This window comes from Jaculus jaculus, chromosome 18 (assembly GCF_020740685.1).
Source record: "Jaculus jaculus isolate mJacJac1 chromosome 18, mJacJac1.mat.Y.cur, whole genome shotgun sequence".
NCBI classification, from domain to species: domain Eukaryota; kingdom Metazoa; phylum Chordata; class Mammalia; order Rodentia; family Dipodidae; genus Jaculus; species Jaculus jaculus.
Window position 1 is genome coordinate 38037874 of NC_059119.1, and position 13194 is coordinate 38051067.

The following is a 13194-nucleotide window of genomic DNA, read 5'->3' on the forward strand; positions in this document are numbered from 1 at the left end:
CATTGTGTTACAGATGAGGTCTGGGGTTTTTATGTAATTGTATTACAGGGGAGGCCAAGGGAGACATGTTTATTACTGTGTTAAGGTTGATAACTGTGGAGATTGATCATCATTGTGTTACAGATGAGGCCTGAGAAGTCATGATCATCAGTGTGTTACAGATGATGCCTGGGGAGTCTTAATCATCATTGTATTACAAATGGGGCTTGAGGAGACACGGTCTTCATTGTATTACAGATGAGGTCTGGGGAGATATAATTGTGTTTCAGATACAAAACTGGAGAATCATAATCATGATTGTATTCAGTTGAAGCCTTTGGTGCCATGGTCATCATTACTGCAGATGAGACCTGAGGAAACATGTTTTGGAGAAGAGGCTGGGGGGAGACATGAACATCATTGTGTTAAATATGAGGCCTGGGGAAACTTGATCATCATGTTATTATAGGTGAGGCCTGTGAATATGACTTGATCATCATTGTATTGAAGGTGAGGCCTGGGTAATATGATCATCTTTGTGCTACTGAACAGGCCTGGTGAGACTTGATCATCCTGGTGTTACACATGAGGACTGGGGATACTTGATCATCATGTTGTTATAGTTGAGGCCTGAGGAGACATGATCATCATTGTGTTAAAGATGACACTTGTAAAGATGTGATGATCACTGTGTTGTAGATGAGGCCTGGGGAGCAATGATCTTCATTTTGGTCCAGATGAGGCCTGGGGTGACATAATCGTCAATGTCTTACAGATGTGGCCTGTGGAGATCTGATCATGATTGTGTTGCAGATGAGGCCCAAGGAGACTTGATTATCTTTGTGTTATAGATTAGGCCTGGAGATGATCTTTGTTGTGTTATAGAAGAAGCCTGGATATATGATCTTCCTTGTGTTACAGAAGAAGCCTGGAGAGATGTGATCATGATTGTGCTACAGCTGAGGCCTGGAGAGACATGATCATCATTGTGCTACAAATGAGGCTTGTGGAATTGATGTGGTCCTCATTAGATTGCTGATGAAACCTGGGGGAGACACGTTCATCATTGTATTACATATGGCGCCTGTGGAGCCATGACCACTAACGTGTTATAGATGAGTTTTGAGGAAACATGATTATCACTGTTACAGATGAGAATGAGGGGGGAGGGCTGACTGATCATTGTGTTACAGATGAGGCCTGAGGAGACATGATCATCATTGACATACAAGGAGACCTGGGTGTCATAATCATCATTTTGTTACAGATTAGGCCTGGGGAGGCTTGATCATCATTGTGTTGCAGAGGAGGCCAAGGTTGATCATAATTTTGTTATAGATGAAGCCTGGAGAAGAAGGATCATCATTGTGATACTGATGAGGCTTTGAAAAACTTGATCATCATTGTTTTGGAGATGCAGCTTGGGAAGTCATGATCACCAGCATGTTACAGATGATACCTGGCAAGAAATCATCATCATTGACTTATAGATGAGGCCTGGGGAGACAAAATCATCAATGTGTTAAGATGGGGCTTTGGTATACATGATCCTTATTGTGCTACAGATAAGGTATGAGGAGTCATGATCATCATTGTGTTTCACTGAGGCCTGGGAAGACATGATCATCATTGTGTTACAAATGAGGCCTGGGGATATGTGATTATCACTGTCTTACACATGAGGCCTGGTGGGAGATAATCATCAATGTGTTAGAGGTGGGGCCTGAGTAGACATGATATCATTTTGTTACAGATATGGCCTGGAGAAACATGATCATCATTGTTTTACAGGTGAGTCCTGGAGAGATGCAGTCCACATTACAGGTGAACCCTGGGAAAACATGATCATCATTGTCATACACATAAGGCCTGGCAATATAACTTCATCATCATTGTATTAGGGATATGGATCTGGGAGACATGATCATCATGTGTTAGGGATGAGACATAAGGAGATATAACCAACATCGTGTTAAACATTAGGCCTGGGGAGACATGATCATGATCTTGTTACAGATGAGGTCTAGAGTGACATGATTATGATTTTGTTACAGGTGAGGTCTGTGAAACTTGATCATCATTGTGTTACAGATGAGGACTGGGGAGACATGATCATCTTTGTTCTACAGCTGAGGCCTGGTGAGAAAGGGGATATGAAGGGAATAGAAAGGGAGGCAGGGGGCCTTAAAGGAATGATATTTTATATATGTAAGTAGAAGAACAGATTAATGTGGATGAAAAGGCCTAAGTGAAGTCAGGGGAAGAGAGTAAGTAAAGGAAAGGTGGAGGGAGGGCTAATCAAAATCTAAAAGGATATAAATAAGTCATATGGAAACCTACTTTTTTGGACAGTGGAACACTCAGAAGCCACAGATTGTTATACTACAAAATTTTCAGTGCCGGGTATGGGATGCCTTCCAGTGAGCTGTTAGCCAGAGAGGTCACTGATGCCCCCAAAATATTACAGGCCTTTGTTGAGGCTCTTGGTTTCTACCAGGAATAAGACCCTATTGCTGAAGACTCTGTGTACTTGGGCTGTAAGGTAACTGAGAAATACTGCTGAAGCTGAGCTGAAAACCCCTTCCGTGTAGATGAGCTGACAGAAAACTGGAAAAAGCTATGCTGCATGCAGTTCCATGGGAGAGAAAGAGAAATCACCAGTGGAGATACTCAATAGTGCACACTACAAGACTTAAATTTGGCCAGCCAGAACAAATGAGCCAACAGGTGTAATAGTGGCATGTCTATTATGTGGAAAACCAACCACTCTCTGATTGAACTGGAGGCCCACTCCATGGGAGGGAATATATCCTTGATACTGACAACCTACAACAGGGCTAATCATGATTAGCCTAGGAGTAACATCTGCTGGTGTCTGACTAAATGTATATACTGTGCTCACCAAACTGCCCAGTAAGAACTATCCTTAATGTTCATACTCATATATTAATGCTACTCTCACTTTTAGTTAGAGGAGCTTCTCTCTTCAGATGGTGTTGACCTTGGGATGACTCATAAGTCACCATGATGATGAGTCGAAATGACAGAGGAGTGCTCAGCACTGAAATATCTCTATCACATCTTTCAAGGCTTAGGGTACATTGTGGAAGAAGTGCTAGAAAGAATGTAAGAGCCACAAGAAGGGTAGGACTCCTTACAACATGCTCCTCCAGACACAAAATGGCCCAGATATCCATAACCTCACAGTGCCTGACACTACCTACCATGATAATACTAGGAAAAGATCATGACATCAAAATAAAAGACAGACTGAGAAGGGGAGGGAATATAATGGAGAGTGGAGTTTCAAAGGGGCAAGTGGGGGGAGGGATGGAATTACTATGGATTATTGTCTACAATTATGGAAATTGTCAATAAAAATTTATAAGGGTAAAATGCTAAAATGCACTTGGAACTACAAAGAACCTTGAATAGCTATATTAATGTTTGGGTGGGGACTCAATAGCTGTATGCATTACACTACTTGGCTTCTAGGCAGATTACAACATCATAGTAAGCAAAATATCATGGTGTTAGAACGATGTTACACACACACAGCATATAAAATGCATAAATAAATCTACATACTTAATGAGGGAACTAATGCGCTAATAAGGAGCCATAAATACACAATAGGATAATGAAAGTCTCTCAATAAGTGTATTAAAAAAATAGATTGGCACCTGAAAAATAATTTCATTAAAACCTTATACTATGTATCAAAAAACTAACTTGAAATGGATAAAAGAATGCAAGAAGAAAAAATAAGGAAAGTGAATCATAGCAGCATTGATTCAGGGAGAGACTTTCTTAAGCTGGGTGTGGTGGCACACACCTTTATTTATTTATTTATGTATTTTGTTTTTTCGAGGAAGGGGCTCAGTTTAGCCCAGGCTGACCTGGAAGTCATGCTGTGGTATCAGGGTGGCCTCAAACTCACAGTGATCCTCCTGCCTCTGCTCCAAAGTACTGGGATTAATAATGTGCACCACCACACCCTGCAAGGAAAGGAGACTCTTTGTTGTTCTTTTTAGAGAAGAACCCAAAAGGAAAAAGGACATATACATTGTCGTAGTGTAGCCAATCCACATCAGCAAGTTTTCTGGATTCTTCAATGATTTTTATGTCTATAAAGGAAGACCCAAGTTGAAAATGCTTACTGTTTAAATAATTATATTATTTTATTTATTTTTACATATTTGTGACTAGCATACAAAGTAATGGGCTTAAATATTACACCTTCACATATGTATGTCATTATACTTTGTTCTCATTTGTTCCCTTGTCACCTGGCCTCCCCTGGCCCATTCCCTCCAGCTTCTTTCTTAACTTCTTGCAGTTATTCCCCCTAAAACATTATCACAGGTACTTCATTACCTACTATAAAATAATCCTAGCCCCCCAGTTATTCCCCCTTAAAGTTTATCACATGTACTCCATTGTTATCTCATTTCCCTCCTCCTATAAGATGACCCTTTCCTCTCACAATTCCCTTTCCAGTTTCATCACACACACACAAGCTTTTAAATCTAGGTTCTACATATTAGAGAAAATATGCAGCTTGTGTCTTTCTAAGAGTGGTTTATTTCTCTTATATAATGCTTTCCAGTTATACCCACTTTCCCAAGTATGCTATGATTTCAACTTTCTTTGCTGTTGCACATAAGACATCAAAGTAGAAGGAAGAGGTGGGAATAATAAGGGGTTAGGCAAAACTACTTACAGTCTAGTATGTAGGGCACATGTGCTTGCACAGTATATAGCAGTGCCCCTACGTGTCCATTTTGTCACCTACAGATATATCCTAGAGATCTTATCTCTCATCTTTTTTCCTATCTCTATGTCTGCGTGTCTCTTTCTATGTAGATATGAATGTTTCCCTCAGCATTTTGTGATATTGTATCATGTGTACCCTGACAACCTTCCAGAGGCTTCAGTTATTTGAAAAGGCCACAGTGAACTTCATGTTACGAGAAGCTGATGGTTGGACTAAATGGATAGATTAAAAATAATTAACTCCACATTTAATTCAATGTGTAAATCTATCCTTTTTATCAATTCATGATCTATGGGCAGAATCTAGAATTTTCCAAGCTAAATTTTGTTAAGTTTATAATCTTCAACTAAACTCTCATCTTTAAATCCTTCATTCAGCAGTCCATAGAAACATTTTATTAAAAATTTTAGCTTAGGTCAATGGTGCTGTATATTTTTTCTACTTTTGACAAAGAAAGGATATGAAAAATAGTGGGTGGCCTTTCTAATTTCTTTCCAGGATTTACCTGCTAAAGTGACAGCACAAAGCCATATGATAAAATGATAATTTCTCATAGAATATCACATTGTTATTATATAGTTCCCTTGACATTTGAACACCAACATTTTCTTAGAAAATTTGGAAGCCCTTGACCTTCTCTCCTTTGCTATTGACAGTGTTTACCCCATTTTATCATTGAATGCAAACCAAAGAGCTTTAAGAATATAAAAGCATGAAGTTATGCTGGGAGAAAAGACAGACAACCCCTGTCATACTACAAAATACACAAAAATATGTAAAGTTCAGAGATAGAAAATCCATATGAAGAGAAAAAGATTTCATACAAAATAGGCCCATTTCAGCTCCATGGACTGGAATTTCTTGTTAATTCCTGTCCCACTGTTCTGTGAGGAAGGTGGTACATAAACCAATGTGAGTGGTACACCAGATGTCCTTGGATTGCTTTACTTGTTAGTGCCCATCCTGAGCTGTCATGGGTGTCAGGTGCTGTGCATGGAACATGAGGTTCAGTGGGGTGAGCTCAGGAGCAGACAAGCAGGAGAACGTGTACTTCTGTGCCCTCAGTTGTGACTGCCTCTAGTGGGTGCTGTTTGGTTTGAGTAATGTCCCTATCAAGAAAGACAAAAGGGGCTGGTGTTCTAAGTTTAGTCAGACATACTGAGCCATCTCTGCTGAACCTCTAAAGAAAAAGAGCCATCTATGCGTCTACCACCAAATACACATGCATATCTTCTGAAGTTTAAAAAAAAAAGGAAAACAAGCTTGTTTATTTTATTTTATTTTTAATCAACAGTCTTATTGAACCTGTTCATGAACAGCCAAACATTGCTTATACTCTGCAGCTGTGGCGCAAAGAAATCCACATGCAAAACAACACAGGAGCTTATGTTTGACATCTTTAGTAAATTTTTTTACATTAATACTGGGAATGTTCTTCAAGGTCTCTTTTGAGTTTCAAGACACTTTGAGCAACAACAGGTGAGTGGTGTCACCAAGAACAGATTGAACCTCCACAGCCAGTTTCCCAAAGCTGAGCAGCATCACTGATATTTCAGTCCCCATTCATTTGCTGCTGGCATCCCCTTGTTGGTGCACTGACCTCGCTGTATTGTACACTGCTCCTACATTATCATAGGCTCAGTGATTGCCACCATAATCCTCTTTAAGCTCTGCTGAATCCTACAAGTTTCTCTGATAACATCTAGAAGATTTTCCCTTTAATGTTAGCACCCATGTCTATGAAAATGTAAAGATAGTAGGATGTGTTGTTTAGAAAAATGTAACTTAATTATCAGAAAAGTGACAAGCCTTGTTTGTTTCTGGAAGGTAATAGTACTTTAGTATTATTAGCAGGAAAGAAGCAAAGCTAGAGTATATTTGTTGCTGTCACAATAATAATGTTTGAGCACTGATTTTTTTTTTTTACTGTCTTGATCTTCTGCTATGACACAATACCTGAGGCTTCAAAAATAATGTAGATTTGTTTCTTTCAAATAGTGCAAGATTAAGAGGCCCATATTTCTCGAGGGCCATCTTGTGATGATATAGCATAGTGGAAATCATTTATATGGTGAGAAATAGATGGAAGTATAAGGGTAGAGTTGAATTTATCTTTTTATTAGGAGCCTTCTCCCTAGATTATTATTCTTCAAAACAATACTAACTCATAAGGACTGAGTTCTCATTACCCAAACTCCTCTTGAAGGTCTCATTATTCAGGTCTGAGCACAGGGGATTAAGGCTCCAGTACATGGATGTTTTCCATTCAAACCATAATGATTTCTCTATTTTGGAGTGGATGAACCAAATATAAAAAGAAAACATTGCATTTTGAAATGACAAGAATTCTAGTCAAATTATGCCAGTTATTCAGGTAAGATGGCATTTTCCAGAAACTAAGAACATATTCCCTCATTAAATAATGAAATACTTTCAAGACAATGTCTGAGATTCAGCAAATGCCTGATCAATATTTAATTTGGATGAAGTAATGTGTGTTCATTAGCCAGCAAGTGTGGTAAGTGAACCTTACCATTTGAATTTGTCATGCAATTTTGTTCCTGGGATTTCACATGAATGCCACATACTTACTGTCTGTCAGATACATAAATTCATAATGAGTCTTTGGCATAAATGTTACATCTGATGAAACAAAATCACAGTGAGGGGAATTAGCTCCTCATCAAACTTCTCTTACATATTCTACAGACATTGATTAACATCATTGATGTCCAAACCCTGAACACTAATGCACAAACAGGCCCATTGGCTTCTATGGTTGCTTTCACTTACAACCCAGATGTTATACAAAACAACCCTAGAATGCAATGGATAATTCTTGGCCTCAAAATCACAAGATTTTGGAACACATTTGCAGCTCCATATCTCTCTTTCCAGAGGATTCCACAAAAAGTATTTCTTTGGTGAGAGTCACAAAGATTTCTTTTAGGTGTATGAAACTGCATTTGAATCACCACCACTACCACCACATACTTCAATGAGTTTCTGTCAGTAGAGCAATAAATACTTTCAAAATCAAGAGTTTAAGTTCAGGCATAGAAATAGTGTATCATCACTATGATAATAATACCAAAATCTTGGTATTTGAAATAGTTAAGATTTGTTTATGTCCCATATCTTGGCAAGAACACTTTTGCTGTAGTGAGAATTCAATGTGCTCACTAACAAAAGCTTCATTTTAGCACCATCACAGTGGCCAGAGGAAAATGGAGATGTGCCACCATCTATCAAAGCTTCTAGCTGAAGTTACATATCTCACCTCCATTCCTATTTCAATAACCAAGTCAAGTCACATGCCAGCCTGGTTTTAAAGGATGAAAGGCACTCAGCCCTGCCATGTTCTGGGAAGTACAAGACATGTTTGTAAACCTCCACAGATAACCTGGTGATACAGAATATAGACCCAGAGATCTGTATAAGAACCCAATGTCATCCCTCCACTAGATAAGCCAGAAATTCACCAGTATGGATCAGCCTTGGATGATTTCTCTGGACTGTTCCACTTCCACAGTAGTTCTACCTCTTTACTAAGGCAAGGTGAACCTTGAGACTAAGGAAGATGCTGGTGCACAGAAGTATCATCAAACCCACAAACTCAATTCATCCAAAGATAATTTGAAATTTGAACAATATGCCTGAATTGAGTTGTACATTTTTTATTTCTTTACAGAGAATGAGAATGAGAGAGAGGAGAAAGAATTGGTGCACCAGGACCTCAGCCACTGTAATTGAACTTCAGATGCTTGTACTACCTAGTACATGTACCTAGGGCATGTGCAACTCTATGCTTGCCTCACCTTTGTGCATCTGGCTTATGTGGGATCTGGAGAGTCAAACATAGGTACTTGGGCTTCAAAAGCAAGTGCCTTAACTGCTAAGTCATCTCTCCGGCCCTTGAAATGTCTAATATTATGAAACAAAACCTTTGTAACAACTAACTGATAAGAAATAAGGGATACATAATTCTAGATGAACTCTTTAGTTATTTTTTTATTAATTAGTTTTGTACTGAGTGAATACAGTCAATTTGCTACCATTATTAGGCTCATCTATGACATACCCCCTCCCCTTGGCCCCTTCATTCTGGAGTTAGCTCACAGTTCTGGCTAGGATAAATGTCTCTGCATATCATGACCCAACATGAGCCTCTGACATTCTTTCCACCCCCTCTCCCACAAAATTTCCCTGAGCCATGTTGGGTTCATTTTTGCTCTGCTAAAGTGATGAGTTTTTGGGGGCCTCTGGTTCTCTGGATCTCTGATTTGGTAGGAGTTGATTTTTCTCTGTGTTGATCTCCTTCACCCTTGTGCTGGTACCCAGTTCACCAAGAAAACAGCAACTTTGCTTGTTTTGCCAATTATTCTTAGTTTCAGCCGGGGCCCTTTTGAGGTATGATAGGGTGGCTCACTCCTTAGGATCTACATCTATCTTAGAGAGAGAAGCAGATTCTTCAATGGAGAGTAAGTTAGCACCAGGCAAATGAAATAACCATTACTTTTTAATAGAGAATTTAATAGGTGTAGGCCCTCTTGTAGCCCATGACTGGTGGTAGCTTGATAGTGAAGAGGGGGCTTATGTTTGGATATGGTTCTGACTTGCTTCCCAGCTCCAGCTATGGGTCCCGTACCACTGAGGGGGGATCAGTTAGCTGAATCAAGAGGAGCTGGTTTCCTACCATGGCTGTACACCAGTATTGCACTTGTGTGAGCATCACAAAGGTTATTTGCTGATAAGTAGGTTAGACCATGAGTTGACTGGACAGATATTGGTCATTTTCCCCCAGTCACCCATGTAGCACCTTCTGGCACTAGACATGCTCACTGTCTGGAGACTCACTCTCTCCCAGCTTCCAGCCATGCCATTCCATTTTATGTGTCAACCACATAAGGTGTCTTCAACAGTAGGGTCTTCACACTAACCTTTGGTGGGTCATCAAGTACTCTAACAGAAATCTGTCTTTTTTTTTTTTAGGAAACCTTTAGGTCTGTCTGATCAAAAGCTCATTGTGGATGATAGCCCCATGCTGGTACTGGGAGTTACAAGTCAGTGCCCACTAAGAAAAGGAAGAAAAAGTTAACTAATATGAGTTAGAAAGAAGAGAGAGAGGGAGAGAGAGAGAGGATATGTAGAAGATTAAGGTCAGTCTTCCTCATACCTTCTCCAGTTCTTGTGGCTCATGTGTTCCTTCTAAGGGCCTGTTGAAGGTTCAGCCATTTGGTTTGCCTTTTAGGATGTAGAATTTTATGGTACCATTGTTGTTTGGGTCTAGATTTTTGTTTCCCACACCCTCTGTTGCTCCTCTCCCTCCCCACCCATCCTATTGTCTAGTCCTCGAGATGCTTGCTGGGTATATAAGGCATCTTGGGTAGATTCATGTTAGGTGCTGTAGATAAGTGAGACTTATGTGGCAATTTTCTTTCTGTGATTTGGTAAGTTCACTGAGAATGATCTGTTCTAGGTTCAACCATTTTTCCTCAAATTTCATTGTGTCATTTATTTTTTCCCGATGGTAGAATTCCATTGTGTAGATATACCACATCTTAGTTATCCATTCTTCTAGACCCAATGCCTCCCCTTCCTTCTGCATAAGTCATGGATGGGACCAGCAAGGAAATAATACTCTGGTTGGCACATGTCCTGGAGAAGAGCTGTGTGTTTCCAACTCATTTTTACTTGTTTCTCACAGAGACCTGCATAAGTCCAGGGTGGACAGAAACCAGAGGCCATGCTAATGACACTTGAATCCAATAAGAAAAGAATCAGAGTATATTACCACTCACACACCATCTTTAGTGTGAGACTTAACCTTGACACCAGATGCAAGACTTATATCCACTTACAGAGCAACTGTCCTAATTTCCTTAGATCCTGTACTCTCATACAAAAATGTGATCACTTTTAAATATGGAAGTTAAATAAAATGCATAGCAGATACTTAGGCAATGGAAGTTAGTACAAGAATGGTCCTTCAGGAGTGGTAAACACTAATATGGACCCAAACGGCAATGGTACCATAAAATTCTACTTTCTAAAAGGCAGATCAAATGGCTGAACCTTCACTAGACCCTTACAGTAAACACCTGAACCACAGGACACTGGAGAGGGTAGGATCAAGTCTAACGTAAATCTTCCACATCTTCCCTCCTTCCCCCTCCCCCTCCCTCCTCTCTCCTCTCTAACTCTTGTATATTTGTTATTTTTTTCCTCATTTTCTTAGTGAGCACTGACCTGTAACCCCCACTACCAGCATGGGGCTATTACCCACAATGAGCTTTTGATCAGAGAAACCTACAAGTTTTCCTAAATGAATGACAGACTTCTGTCAGAGTACTTGATGACCCACCAAAGGTCAGTGGTAAGACCCTATTGCTGAAGACTCCATATGCAGCTGACATGTAAAATGGAATGGCATGGCTGGAAGCCAGGAGAGAGTCAGTCCCCAGACAGTCAGCGTGTCTAGTGCCAGAAGGTGCTACGTGGGTGACTGGGGGAAATGACCAATATCTGTCCAAGCAACTTATGGTCTAACCTACTTAGCAACAAATAACCTGGTGTGATGCCCACACAAGTGCAATAGTGGCACACAGCCATGGTGGGGAACCAACTGCTCTTGATTTGGCTAACCTATCCCCTCAGTGGTATGGGACCCATAGCTTGAGCTAGGAAACAAGTCAGAACCATGTCCAAACATAAGCCCACTCTCCAATATCAAGCTAACATCAATCATGGGGTATAAGAGGGTCTACACCTATTAAACTCTCTATCAAAAAAGTAAGTGTTATCTCAATTTTCCGGGTACTAACTTACTCTTCGTTGGAGAATCTGCTTCTCTTTTTCAGATAGATGCAGATCCTAAGGAGAGAGCTGCCCCATCATACCTCAAAAGGGGCCCGACTGAAACTACGGAAAATGAAAGAGACCAACACAGAGAAAAATCAACCCCTACCAAACCAGAGAGCCAGATCCTCAAAGGCCCCCAACACCTCAGCACTGAAGCAGACCAAAAATGAACCCAACATGGCTCTGGGAAATTTTGCAGAAGAGGGGGTGGAAAGAATGTCAGAGGCACATGTTGGATCATGATATGCAGAGACATTTATCGTACCAATAACTGTGGGCTAACTCCACAATGCACGACCCATTTACACCCAACAAGGAGGGGCCACGGGAGGGGTAGGTCATGGATGAGCCTAAACAATGGTACCAAACTGCCTGTATTTGCTGAAAAGAAAACTAATATTTTTTTTAAATAGTAGGGAATCAAATAACAATATGACAGAAAGTTGCTAAAAATATGCAATGAGTTATTTAATCTAGTGGTCAACAAAAGCCAGGCTGAAATGGCCCCCTTATGAAATGTGAAGTTTTCTTGATTGAATTATTAAGCCATTTTGAGGAGCACATGAACTCTATAACCATCTTTGCAAAGAGGACTACCCCATTTAGTTTCAGGAGATGAACATCCATGACTACTTTTGTTGTTACCATCATAACTTTAAAATTATTCTTTTAAACCAAGGTGGCACCTGGGGGCAAGAGGAGCCTCTGTGAAGTCCACACCATCAGTCACAGGCAGGAACGTGTGATCCAATTTTGTAACGCAGTGTCATTGGAGCTGAAACTTCAGATGATTTTTTCCCCCAAAATCTGCCATCCTGGATGGAGACCGGATAACAAGGTTCACTTTAAATTGCAATGAACATTATACCAAGTGAATGACACAGGTAGTCTCTTGGAGTAGCCCATCCCAAAAGTTTATCATAAAGGTTACTGTTCTCAGTATCTCTATGACAAGTAGAGTTTTGTGTAAAACAAAACAAAACAAAACAAAAACAGATGCACAAGTTGGTGCATGAATCTGGAGTTCATTTGCTATGCCTGAGGCCCTGGTGCACCAATTCTCCCTTTCTCCCTCTCCTTGCAAATACATCAAATATTTTTAAAAATAATATAACTTTTCAGAGGGAAAATCCTTAATGAGATATGTCTATAAAGAAAAATACAATTAGGTCTGAGGAGATGGCTCAGCAGTTTAAAATGTTTGTTTGTGCAAAGTGTGCCAGCCTGGGATTGATTTCCCAGTACCCACGTAAGGCCAGATGCACAAAGTGGTGCACGTATCTGGAGTTTATCTGAAGTGGCAAGAGGCCCTGTATAACCCATACATTCTTTCTTTCTGTAATTCTATTACACTTTCTCTGCTTGCAGATAAATATTTCTAAAAAAGAAAATTAAATTAAGCAGGGCTTAAAATTGTAAACTGTCATAATACATATTTTCAGGAAAATAAACTTTGGTAACTTATTTAAAAAAAAAAAGAATTGTCTTTCAGGAGCAATTGCATATAAAGGCAGCCATATCTAACTGGTGGCTATTACACATAAACATCTATTGTGTATACCTCCCACCAAACTGCC

At 39.9% G+C, this 13194-nt stretch overlaps 1 long non-coding RNA gene across 2 annotated transcripts; it reads left to right on the forward strand.

The window, feature by feature from the left end:
• Positions 1-687: 687 nt before the first annotated feature.
• Positions 688-12668, forward strand: LOC123455742. Of its 2 annotated transcripts, none has more exons than XR_006634112.1 (6): positions 688-1770; positions 2034-2118; positions 6051-6235; positions 6963-7130; positions 7960-8618; positions 12297-12668. It is a non-coding gene; the product is annotated as an uncharacterized LOC123455742 (long non-coding RNA). The 2 variants fall into 2 exon arrangements; XR_006634113.1 differs by having other exon boundaries at positions 8448-8618.
• The last annotated feature ends 526 nt before the right edge of the window (positions 12669-13194 follow it).